The following is a 13,421-nucleotide window of genomic DNA, read 5'->3' on the forward strand; positions in this document are numbered from 1 at the left end:
GTGTCCAGGAAGAGCAACCCCCAAGTGATAGGAGAAGCTGCAGTTCTCAACACAAGCTGCAGTGTACTCTCCTGGGAACTCAAACACTGGGGTTCTTCTCCCCCAGAACAACACAGTGCCAGCCTCCGCAGTAGGGGTAAAGGCAAGAAATGTTGACAAACTGCCTGGTGGTCCTCAGGGCACTCAGTATTGAATGTCCCAGATTAGAGGCCATTTGGCATTGCCTGGCTGGGCGCTCAGCTGATGAGGGAGGAGCTGTGGCAAGCTAGGTGAAGCTGTGGATTCTACAGACATGGCACGGAGATGCCACAATGCCAGGGACCCAGAAAAGACAACCTCCAAAGATAACTGAGGTCAAGAAGATGTGGTCAAATCCAACTTCCAAGCCACAGGGGTGATCTACAACCAAGTAATTTGCATAGTTCTAAAGGTAGGTCCAGGATTCTGTGGCATTCATCTTGATGTCTTTCTGGGTTTAAGAAGAAACACGCTAAAATCTGATTCTGAAACACAGTATTTTTATCTCACCAGTCTCTCCAACATCCTGGGCACAGCCTTATGATCTAATAAGTGGGGAAGGGCTGGCATGAGATCCCCCATTGCTCAACACCCCGAAGGTGCTGATGGGAAGCCGCAAGGAGAACCCAGAGCCACCCTCTGCCTGCATCATGAGACAGATAAGTGTGTGTCAGCATGTATCCAGGGTTATAGTAAGGAGCTTCCAAACAGTCTATGATAGTTTTTGAATCCATGGTTCCCAGTATTTCAATTAAATATTTAAATAAAGTGCATGTGTGACAGATATTCTAAGACCCAGTAAGAATTTGTCAGTTTTTGGAGATAAAAGCATAGACAGAAAACTCCCTTGAGAGCTCAGGGCCCAGGCAAATCACATCTGCATCCTGCCAAAGTCCCCACATCCTGGACATCTTATACAGTTGGCGTAAGGATGAACTAAAGATCAGGGACAATCATCAAAGGAGAAATAGAAGTAAACTCCACTAGAGCCTGGATGAGAGGGCTGCCCTGAAAATGCAAATTCTCCTAGAAATTTGCCCAAAACAAGCTTGTTAAAACTCAGTTCTAGCCTCCTGTTCCTATAAATCACCCTCCTGCCCCCTTCAGCAGTTCCATCCCTCTGGGATCCTATCTTTCCTGAATTTTTACATTTTAAGGATATACAGATTTGACTTATCTAAGAGCACGTAAGACTTAATTTTGTATTTCCAGTAATCATTTGTTGAGCTCACCCCACTTATTAAAAGACATTTTTTTCTCTTATAGCCAATAAAAGATTTCCTATGCAGTTTATCCAAAGTGCCCTGTTTAAAATGAGTCTAGCAAGAAATGCAGTTAATGCATTGTTTCCTAATAATTTGACAATGATTTTCATTATTATTACTGTATGAACAAAAGAGATTTAAAATAAGACACTGAAATCTGAACTATTTCATTTGATAATTTTGCTGTAAAAGTCAATGCCTCCATCAAATAAAAACAAATATTTAGCATCAATTAATCAAATAGGAAAATCTACACCAAAGCACACCCACAATGAGATGGAAAGGCAAAAGCCAAAACCAATGGCAAAAAGGAGAATCCCATGAATTGTGTGAATTCATACAGCTCTCACAAATATTTATTGCTAGATACAGCATTTTAAACCAGGAGTCTTCAGACTCATATATTAAAACTGCCTTAAATACAAACATCCCCATCATTTGTAAAATGCTGCAGATTGGTATATAATGATAAAAAGTACAAAGTTATACAAAAACCCTGCCCTTTGATAAATTGGTTTTTAAAAATTCTTAATTGTGGTTCTCTAAAGGGAGAGATTAAGTGTATTGCCCGCTAGATGTATTGATTGCTAGGGGAAGGACGGTTAGGCAAATCAATATGTGCTGTTCCCAGCTCCCTCTTGGGAACACTTGACCACTTCCTGGGATCCCAGAAGGCAGCTGTCAGGAGAGGTGGCCCAGCACAGTATGAGCACACTGCAGGAGCCTGGCGCTCACCTCTGAGCGTCCAGCAGGGGGGCAGCCTCCCCAGCACCTCTCCTCCACCTTCTCCACAGTCATGCCACGCCCCAGCTCCCGCCTTCCTCCCTTCCGGGGCTCTGCGCCTCCCCCCCCCCCCCCCGCCCGCAGTGCTAGCCCGACACTGGCCCTCTGCCCATCAACCCCTTCAAGTCCTTTTCCTCCAGCGCGGTGCCCACTTGTCTTTCTGAGCTTCCTCCTGGTGCTTCCTCTCGGCCTCTTCTGCCTTCTTCTTTTCTTCCTTGGCCTCCTTGTACCGCCACTTGGGGATCTGCAGGTGGGTGCTGCCCTTGGCGCTGCCCTTGCGGCCTATGCACTCTGGTTGGAAGGTGGGCCTCAGGCACCTTGCTGATGCAGACCCTGGGGACCACCACTTCTGGCCGCACACTGCTCCGGCACAGGAGCTGCAAGGGCAGGAGGCTGGCCTTTCACCGAGCAGTGGCTGACCCCTGGGCCCCTGGCAGGTAGGGAGACAGGTGACTGTGTCTTGGAGCCTCCTCTCCGGAGCCCCCACCAACTCAGAAGTCCGAAATTGCTGTTCAGCTCCTTCTGCCTCATCCCTCTCTTGGGCAAGGGTGTCCTGGTCCCCCTTAGCTGCCAGAATTTCTTGCACTGCCAGTCGCCGTTTTCCAACACAGGGAGGGTCCTCAGGACATACAGTTTGGCAGACGATGGCCACAGCAGGACTATAAAGGCTTGTGGTCATCCTGACCATATGGTCAAGGACGCCCCCATCCTCCAGGCCCCGGCCTGAGCGCGAGGTCAGCGCATACTGCACGAATTCAGTGAGCCTCTGCAAGCAGTTTTTGGAGGCTACAGGCTTCAGAACCGCCTCCGTGGTCAGTGGCAGCTCTAGCTTGTACTTCTTCCCAAACTGTTCAGGGAAGGGTCGTTCCAGCAGCCTCTGCATGAGCTAGATGGCCTCCACCCTGCCTGTGTAAGCAGCCCACTCCTGGGGTGACATCCCGCAGGCAGCTGGGCGTGTACATCTGCCCCTGAAAAACAAGAAGCACAAATCGGTGGGTACAGCAGCAATTCAAAGAATGGAACAAAGGTTAAATTTCCAAAACCTAATAACAAGCTCTATCCTGGAGCCACTGCCACCTGCATGTGACAGTCACCTACTGCATTTACCACTGCAACAAGAAAAGGTTTCTCATACATCATTTGATGTTTTTGTCTTTTCTAAATAAAAATTTGTCTGAATCTAAATCAGGATTTTTTTTCTTTTTAATAAATAAGATTCCAGCGGAGCACAGTGGCTCACTCCTGTAATCTCAGCAGCTCATGAGGTTGAGGCAGGAGGATTGATGGCAAGTTCAAAGCCAGCCTCAGCAATAGCAAGGCACTAAGCAAGTCAGTGAGCCCCTGTCTCTAAATAAAATACACAATAGGGCTGGGGATGTGGCTCAGTGGTTGAGTGCCTCTGAGATCAATCCTTGGTACCCAAAAGAAAGAAAGAAGATTCCATAGCTCTCTGCCAATGGAGACATGACTAGACAACAACAATGTCTTGAGATCACTTGATGATGCAGCTGGAGTGCTCTAAATGCTAACAGTAACAGTCACTTGCAAGGCACTAGGTACCATTTCTTCTGTCCTTTCATTTGCAGGGCTGCTGTGGGTCCTCTTTTGTGGGAAATGGTGTTCCTTCACCTCTTCCACTGGATAGTTAACTGGTTAGGGTACTGCAGCCCATATTCCTATAGACCAGACAGTGGGCTATTCCAAAACAGAGGCCATATCTTATGCATTTTTCTTCTGCAACACATCTAATCCTGGCAGGTGGGAGGCATGCCTATAACAAAGGTTCATTACAGAATGAATGATGATCACAGTGGCTTGGTGCCTGCCTGGGCTGCAAAGCTGGCAAGCTCCAGGAAGTAGAGAGCTCCAGGGAGCGCCTTGGGTCCCCTGCACTCAGCTCTGTGTGCTAACAACCACCCAGCAGGGCAGATGTGATGGTCAGTATTCTGTGTCAGCTTGGCTACACTAGAACATCCAGTGCTTTAATCAAACACTAATCTAGGTGTGGCCTCAAGGGATCGTGTAGCTTTTGCTAACACCTTCTAATCAGTTATCTTTAAGTCAAGGATATCAACCCCAAAGTAGTGGCTAGGCCTCATCCAATCATTGACTGCCTTAAGAGTATAGACTCGAATTTCCTAGAGAAGAAAAAGTTCTTTTTGCATTCATATATGAATATGCAACAGCAAATACCATCGTTATATATAATTATAATACACCATACTACAGTGATGCAGCCACATCAATGTTTATAGCAGCTCAATTCACAATAGCTTATCTGTGGAACCAATCTAGATGCCCATCCGTAGATGGGTGGATAAAGAGACTGGTATGTATACACAATGGACTATTTCTCAGCATTAAAAAGAATAAAATTATGGCATTTGTATGTAAATGGATAGAGCTGGAGAATATCATGCTATGTAAAGTAAGCCAGTCCCATAAAACCAAAGGCAGAAAGTTTTCTCAGATTAGTGGGTGCTGATTCATAATGGTGGGGGTGGGAGGGCAAGGGAAGAATGAAGAAACTTTGGATTAGGCAAAGAGGAGGGTGGGGGAGGGAAGGGGGCATGGGGCAGGAAAGATGGTGGAATGAGACAGACATCATTACCCTAGATATATGTATAATGGCATGAATGGTACAACTCTACATCATGTACAACCAAAGAACTGAAAAGTTATGCTCCATTGTGTACAGTTAATTGAAATATATTCTGATGTCATGTATAACTAAGTAGAATAAATAAAACATAAAAATATAATGCACCAACAAAAAAACATGGAATAAAAGGAAAAGTTCTGCATCTAGACTTCAGTATTAACTCCTACCTGTGGGCCTAGCCTACAAATTTTAGACTTACCAACCCCCACAACTGCATGAGCCAATTACCTAAAATAAATATCTTAATTTATGCAACCTATCAGTTCTGATTGTCTAGAGAATCTTTAATGATGTATCCCCAACATCTTCCTGAATGTCTCTCCATTCTACCCACTACCCCCCCCCCCACATACAAACATTCCAACATTAAACTCCAAATCATCCTGGTGAAATATGCATAAATTTCAACTTGGCAATGTAAAAATTATTACAAAGTTGCTGTTAATCTTGACCCAAACTCACCCCACATACAGTTAGAAATCATTCAGGATTTCAAGTCTCATTAGTCATATCTCTACTGGCAAAGCAATGTGAAAAATTAGGGCAATTATCTAGTCTGTGAGCTCCCTGGAGACAGGCCTGACAGAGGCAGCTTCATTTATGTCCCACACAGACCCAGGTGTTGACCTGCAGTGGCTGATCAATACGTGTTGAGCTGAGAGAGGCAGGGGCAGACGCAGGAGCCAGGAGGGGGGGCACTGCCAATTCCCTGCCCTGCCAGCCCACAGTGGCCTCATAGCCAGGCAGACCTGGCTCACCTGAGCTCACCTGCTAATGGTCTTAATTTTGTGACACATTAAAGAATAGCCATCTTACAAGAGTGGTAATTATTTGGAACCAGAAATCAGGAGAACTCATTAGTTAGAGTACAATTTATAAACTGACTAAAATGAAAAGGGGGCAGTAAAAAATATCATTGAAGAAAATAGATGGCACATTAAACCTTAATTAATTGCATGTCACTTAAAAAAGGGGAAAAAACCCTGCAAACTTAAAATCTTAATGAACACTGCATGAAAGAGACATTTTTCAAATGCTAATGGAAAATGAAAGGAACAGCTGTCCAAAACGCAGCATTCTTCTTCCTGTTGTCCCCACCTTTTCAAAATGCTCAGAAAATAAAAACACCCCAAAGAACAAGAGCCATTGTGACTGCCATGCAGTTTTAGGATCTGAGTGGTGCTTAATTAGGGATTCACTTTCTAAGAAACCACTTCTAAGGGTGACATTGATGGCCAGGACATAGCAAGTAAATTATGAATAACAAGCACAGCTACCCTTCAGTGTCCACAGGTGATTGATTCCAAGACCCCCATGGACACCAAATTTCAAGGATGCTCAACTCCCTTGTAGAAAATGGCATGATCTTTGCATATAACCCATGCACTTCCATAGACACCAAACCATTTCTAGATTAGTTATAAAACCTAAGGCAAGGTAAATGCTTTGTAAACAGTTGCTAGGCTGTATTGTCTAGTGACCTGTGACAAGGTAACAGGTCTGTACTGGTTCCATACAAATGCATTTTTTAGAGATATTTTATATGTGTAGTTGCCTGCATCCATGAAACAGAACCTAGGACTTGGGAGGATCAACTGTACTGATGATTAACGTTTTACTTGAATACCTTTAAACGGATATAGAGAAATTCCAAAATGCCACTGTGTCCATCTTCTCCCAGGACACCACCAGCATCCTTGCCTCCTACCCAATAGTGCTCAAAGCTGTGGACCAAGGGTGGGCTCTTGCCAATGGGTCCACTTGCCACCTTGCTGATAGCTAAGAGTTGTCTGCACAAAATCATCCTCTATTGTATTGAAAGCAACATACTCAGTTCTAGGCAATGGATCATAATGGTCTAGCCTAAGACTGCCCAACCTCAGCATTATTGACATTTTGGGCCATGCTTGTGGTGAGGGCTCTCCTGTGCAGTGAAGGACTTTTAACAGCACCTCTGGTGACTACTCAAGAGATATCAGTAGCACCCCACCAGCTTTCACAACCAGAAATGTATCCAGCTGTTGCCAAATGTCACCTGGGGGGCAATATCATCCCTGATTATGAACCATTGGTCTAACCTAATGACTGAAGTCTGTTTCCCATTTGTCCGGCTGCCTGTGTCCAAGCAACCTTGTGCTGGCCAGAGCCCTATGGGGTATTCACCTCCTGAGAACAGGGACAAGTGTACTTGTTTCTGTTGCCACTGTCTCCTACCAGATGTCTGGTGACTGTCTTGGAATCAAGAGGTGAAAAAGCAAGAAGCTAAGGGAATTGATGAATAGGAGAAGAAAATCAGATCCATGTTGTCTTCTCTGAACCAAGGCCAGCTTTGGACAGTGACCACCAACCTTAAGACTCCTAGTGAGATATGAGGAAAAGACACCTGTATAATGCACTCTCAAAGTCAGGATTTCTGCTACTGCAGTGGAAAACATCCCAAACTAGTGCCAAAGGGGAAAAATGATGTTCCAGCCCTCTCAGTTCACTTTCCCTGGGAGTCAGGCCAGGCCCCCGAGGACAGTGGGAGGTGGGCGCAGTAGTCACTTTCTTTTTTCTTCTCCACCAGCCCCCACCCTGAAGGCATCCTTCCTAGGCAGCCCAGCCTAGGCTGCCCTCCTGCCACAGGAGGTGACACACCACAAGGGTGGGCCAGCCCTTGCCAGCTTCCTGCTGGGCCACCTCTAGCCTGTGTCTGGGGCACTGGTTGTGTAATCAGCTCAGCAAGTCAGGATTGCAAGGTCATGGGGGAGAGCCTGCTGTCCAGCCCAGTGGGACTGAGGAGCTACCTCCATGGCACAGAAAGTGGGAAAAGTGTACCCTGCCCCCATGGGGGGCCAGAATTGGAAGATAAATCCCCCAGTGTCCTTGTCCCTTGGGGTATCTCCCAGATGGATTCTGCTCATCTCTCAGAGGGCCCAGCAGGGCTGAGTCCCAGTCACCCACCAGCAACTGCTCAGGAGCCCGAGGTCACTGAATTAGCATTGTCTCTTCCCAACTCACTCCCCCCACCCGCACCCTGCCAGGCTGCTTCCCAAAAGCAACCTTTGAAAAAATCTATTTGTCCTCAATCCTTGTCTCAGGGTTTGTTTTGGGGATGAAGGGGTGGGGTATGAATTTCCTGAGTTAATTTTTCTCTAATAACGTGAAACAACTCCAGTGTGACAAATTCTCAGTTCACAAAAATTTCCCGTTTTCCTCATAAACAGAAAGCAATGTCTTAATATAAGTCCCTGGTTTACCAGAAGTCTAGTCAGGGCTTGCCAGAGATGAGCAGGACCATGGAGCAAGAGCACAGTGTCTTTTCTGGCTCTCTGGAATTATGCAAGATGCGGGCCTTTGAATGTTTCTCCTCCCAAGGCAGCAGCCTTATTTTATACCGCACTTCAGTATAAACAGGGGCTCTCAAAAGCAACCGGGAACCGGCAATCTCCATAAAAAAATCTTGTCCTCCATGCGGCTTCTCAGAGCCAACCAATTTAATTAGACTTGTCACTCTGGGATATTAATATTCCACTGAACCAACAAGGTCCTGCTACCTCCCTTGGGATTGTCATCAGCACAGACGACTGTATTGAGAAGCCAAACCCAAAGACCCACTGAATCAGGTTTCCAGAATCTGGTTATATTTTTTATTTAAATTAAAATTTCTGACACTTCTAACAATCTTTTGTTCTACTGAACAATGCAGACCCAAGCTGATCTGTACCTGTACATTACAGATGGTGAGAAAATCTAAACAGTTGAGGGTTTCATCCAATTTGATCATTCATCATGTATAAGCTGAAATGTTTGCTATTGAAAATAAACTGCAACTCAGAAACTAAGGAGTAGAAAAACATTCAGGAAACAAAGATCACCTTATCTGAAGAACTTAGAAAGGCATGTTTTTTTTATGTAGTAATGGTTGCACACTTTACTTTTCAAATTATCACAGGATGACAGTTTTGCAGTTAACTCCTGGGTAACCTTCCTAAGCTATACATAGACTTACTCCATGTTGAAGGGTCTGTCAATCTAAAAGAAATGCTCAGGCTGTTGGGAACTTTCAATGTGTTAAGTTCTCCTGATATGGATATGTTTAAATGGAAATAAGAGACATAAAAATAGTTGATAATTGTAATCTAACTTAGTGACAATAGCAAATGACCACTCCAAACTAAAGCCTAAGGGGGCAGCTTGAATGCTCCATGGAAAAGGTCTCATCTTTATTTTAGACAACATAGAACCAGCTGGGAGGGAGAAACATATCTAAGAACAAAAAGATCTTCTCTTTTTTCATCCTTTCTCACTTATTAGCTATATCAGTAGTCCCTGTCCTCACCCCCTCACCCCACAGAGGATGTTTGGCAGTGCCTGGGACATTTATGGCTGTCAAGACTGGGGATACTTCAGCCATATAGAGGGTAGAGACGAGGGACATCACTGAACAACCTACAGTTGTCAGAACCTTCCCCAACCTCCACAACATGACTTATCTGGCCCCAAATCTCAAATCAAGCCAAGGTTAAGAAACCCCTGAGTTACATGCTTACTACCCTAGTAAATTAAAGATCTCATCACAGGATATTTTTCAAAGAGAAAAATATGCCTTGTTCTTTTATTCACTTAATGAATAACTACAGAATACATAAACTCCCTAATAATGGTAACAATACAGTCCTAAGCAACATGCCCTGATGGCAGGCATCTAGGGTGGCCCTGGCAGGAGAGAGCTACCTCCCTCAGCACCATCATGGCTTCCATCCCAGAGAAGAGGAAACCACGGTCCAGAAAGGCAAGAGACTGCTGCAGGTATGGAGCTGGGTTGAAGCCTGGGCCTGGCTTCTGGGTCACTTACCCTCAGCACAGTGCAGAGGGAAGCCCGAGGCATGGACAGGTGAGGGCCTGTGCCCACAAGGGCTTCAAACTTCACTGGGGGAGAACTCCCAAAGGTGACAGGGAAGAGCATCTACAGACCCGATGTCTAATCTGTAACCACAACTGGGGGGTAGAGGTGACCTTAACACCCAGCCCATCGCCCCCAGCACTATCTCCCCAAGAGATGTGGAGGGCATTTCTGTAATCCTATAACTACTGCAGCAAATGCTGGAAACTTCTAAGAGACCCAAAGAAGACAAAATGACAATGATAGTGAGACTGAGCCCCTCATATTTTCCAGGGCAATTAGAAGGCAATTGACCCCCCACCAAAAGGGAAAAAAAGTTGGTAATTCAAATTAACTTGTTGGGAAAAATGTATTTGATGTGATTGACACCCATACACTGTCAGTTGAAAAAGTAAATTACTAAAAATCTGCACTCAATTAAAACTCAACCCAAAAGTAATGAAAGCAGATGAAACTTCTGCCACTCACAAGAACATCCTACAATCACCATTTAATTAGGAGGGACCACTTCTCACTGATACAGGACAGTCAGGGCCTAAACTCTGCTGAAACTGAGATCTTGCTTTTCAAAACTAAAGCTGCCACTGAATCAAAAGCACAACCAATGGGATTAATTTTAGTTATGATCTTTTTATATTTCTAAGTAGATTTACAATCTTCAAAACCTCCATCCTTGTTCTTTGAGTTCATTTGTCCTATAGCATCCTGTAAGACATGGAGTTTAAAGCAGGAAGAAAAAAATTAAGTTGTAAATCCCCAAATCCCAGATAGATGAAAGAAAAACAGGCTCATACAATGCTCATACAATACAGGCTCATAAACAATATGTGAAGACAAACTGTCACAAGCCAGAGGCAACTGGGAACCCATGACAACTAAACGGGGAGCCAGCTGGGGGTCCTGTGACAGAGAAGGAGCATTAATGGAGGAGACAGGATCTGGAAGAGCTCTGATGGCATTCCCAGGAGAACCACCATCTGAATGTTGCCCCCCCCCCAGACTTCATATGTGTGGCACGCCATACCCAAGGGGATGGTATAAAGAGGTGGGGGCTTTAGGAGGTGCTTGGTCATAGCATGGGCCTCAGGAATGGGTTTGGTGCCCTCATGTAAGAGGCCAGAGGGTGCCCCCAGCCCTTCCAACAGGGAGGACATGACAAGACGGAACAGGCCCCCACTGGACATCAGTCTGCTGTTGCCTTGATCTTGGTTTCCCTGCCTCTGAACTGTGAGCAATAAACATATTGTTTATAAATCATCCCATCTGGTATTTTGCTATAGCAGCAAAAATGGACTAAGAAAAAATGTCAGCTCTTCAGGAACTCGTAGCACTAAGCAGAATTGGCTGACCCCAGTGCCACAGCCAAAAATAAAGATAAATTAAGGCAGCAAATGAATACCAGCAACAGCTATTGGATATTGAGTGCATTACATGTACTTAGACCCATCTTCTCCCTTAATTCTCAAAATAACCTGGTGAGGTTGCACTAAAGACTATCCCTGACCCCAGTTTCAAGTCAAGAAAAGAATTAGAGGCTCATCAAAAGGAATTTGGTTTAGTAACTCATTAAAACTGCATAGCTCTTCAGAGTTTATAAACTATTTCATCCTCAGGCAGAAGGGACAGAAAGAGGTCATTACCCCCATTTTGCAGATGGGGACCAGTGAGTGTCTTCTCCAGGCTTATAAGGACCTAAGGGACAAAGTGGGCTGCCCTGTTGATCCCAAGCTGAAGCCTGGAACTTTCCACTGACTCTGGAAACTGCCACACAACACATCATCCTGCAGCTCCAACTGCCAGCAAGCAGGAGGCAGCCTGGCCCAGACCACCCCTTCCTGTGCCCACTTCAACAGACATCAGCCCAGGGACAAGACCATAATGCACATTTCTGAAGAGCAGATGTGCAGAGGGTTGGGAGCAGATGTGGGTGTGTGGAGGAAGCCAAGGGCAAGGGAAGGTGTCACTTCTCAGAGTTCAGCATTGACCTGCAAGTGGCTGACTGTGACCCCCTCTGCAACCCTGAAAACTGTCATCACCTCAACAAAGACCCCTTTCTTCGAGGCATCTGCCAGGCTGTTTCCATGGGGATGATTCAGCTCTTTGAGGGACGTTCTTTAAAGGAGTCAGTTATTTCCAGGGTCCACAGGTGCGAGGGACAAGAGGCACGTACCTTCAAGCATCAGTGCTCTGATGCCCTCTGTCTGGCCCTGCATAGCTGCTTTCATCAGGGCGGTGAAGCCAAACACATTCCTCCTTTCAAGGTCAAGACCAGGGGAATAGTTCAACAGGTAGTTGGTGATGGTGGTGTGCTCTGAAAGGGAACGGTACTCTTGTGGGTCTCACTCTCAAGAGGCCTCCAGAGGGACCAGGGTGTGTTGGGAGGTGGCACAGGAGGAAGCCAGGCCCTGGGAAGCTTCCTGCTCTGCAGGTCTTCCTCTTTGATCCCCAGACAATCCTTCTGGAGGAAGGAGGAGGAGGCAGAGGCCACTGTCCTGGCCACATGAATGTCTCAGGTTCACCCAGGGCCTTTCAGCCACTCACCTGAGTGGTACAGGGTCCCACTGTGCTGCAGAGGAGGCTGGGCAGGGACAGTAGTGTCATCACAGGTGAGACACCCAAGGGGGGCACAAACAAAACAAGGCAGACCCGGAGCAAGAGATGGGGGCGGGGGAGTTTCCTAAAGGAAAAATACTGAGTTTAACTCAAACTAACACAAAAAGGACTGAGGCGCACACAGTGGGGGTTTTGGATTCCTCTCCCAGTGTCAAGGGAGGGGTGGGAGCTCCTCCAAGTAGGGCACTGTTTTAGCTTTTTCACTGCTGGGACTGAAAGATCTGACCAGAACAATTTAGAGAAGGAAAGTTTAGTTGAAGGCTCACAGTTTCAGAGGTATTAGTCCATAGAAGGCCAGCTCCATTACTCAGGGCTCAGTGCTCAGCAGGGTATCATGGTGGGAAAGGATGGCAGAGGGAAGCAGCTCACATGGTGATCAGAAGGCAGAGAGACCACTGGCCAGATACCGCCCCAAGCCATGCCTTTAGGCCCACCCCTCCACCCACTCCCACCTTCTCTGGCTACACCCACCACTGCAGCTGCCACTTGGTTAATTCCTTCAGGGGATTAATCACTGACTGGTTAAGTTTCTCACAACCCCGTCATTTCTCCTCTGAACCTTCTTGCACTGTTCCACATGTGAGCTTTGGGGGGACCCCCCCCCACCCAAACCATAACAGAGATGCAGAGAGCAGGCTGGGCTCCACCTCTTTCTCTGTGAGACTAAAGGAAATGAAGGAAATGAGGAAGGAAGGAAGGGAGGGAGGGGTGTGCTATTTTTCCAGATAAATTTTACTTATATGTGAATACAAAATAAAAACAGTTTTAAACAGACCCAGTGAACACTCTCACAAATTATTCAGAAAAGGAGCATTGTTCCCTCACATTCTTACACTGCTCAGGATCCTACCCCATCCTTAGCCCTCAGGGTCTCCCATCCCAGTAAACCCAGCTGTTGCCAGAAGGGACAGCAAGGGCACTGCTGTCCTCTCCACCGCCAGCCAGGTCTGCTCACTTCATGTCTCACAGCATTTCAAAGGCCCCATGGCCAGAACAAAGCCTGTGTGTCTCCCACTCCCTGTTCTCTGTCCCCTCTGCAGCCAGCATTGACCCTGGGCAGATGCCTGACCACAATGCCCCCCCACTCACCCTTCTCCACTGCCCACCTCACATCCTCTGACAACAGTACTCCAGCCACACACTCTGGAACCTCTGGGGCTCCATCAGCATACACTAGGCCCCATGCCACTGGAAT

At 46.3% G+C, this 13,421-nt stretch overlaps 1 pseudogene; it reads right to left on the reverse strand.

The window, feature by feature from the left end:
- Positions 1–2,162: 2,162 nt before the first annotated feature.
- LOC101974828 (ankyrin repeat domain-containing protein 33B-like) lies at positions 2,163–12,063 on the reverse strand (annotated as a pseudogene).
- Between the last annotated feature and the right edge of the window lie 1,358 nt (positions 12,064–13,421).

Source organism: Ictidomys tridecemlineatus, unplaced genomic scaffold, assembly GCF_052094955.1.
Source record: "Ictidomys tridecemlineatus isolate mIctTri1 unplaced genomic scaffold, mIctTri1.hap1 Scaffold_57, whole genome shotgun sequence".
Taxonomy (NCBI): Eukaryota; Metazoa; Chordata; class Mammalia; order Rodentia; family Sciuridae; genus Ictidomys; species Ictidomys tridecemlineatus.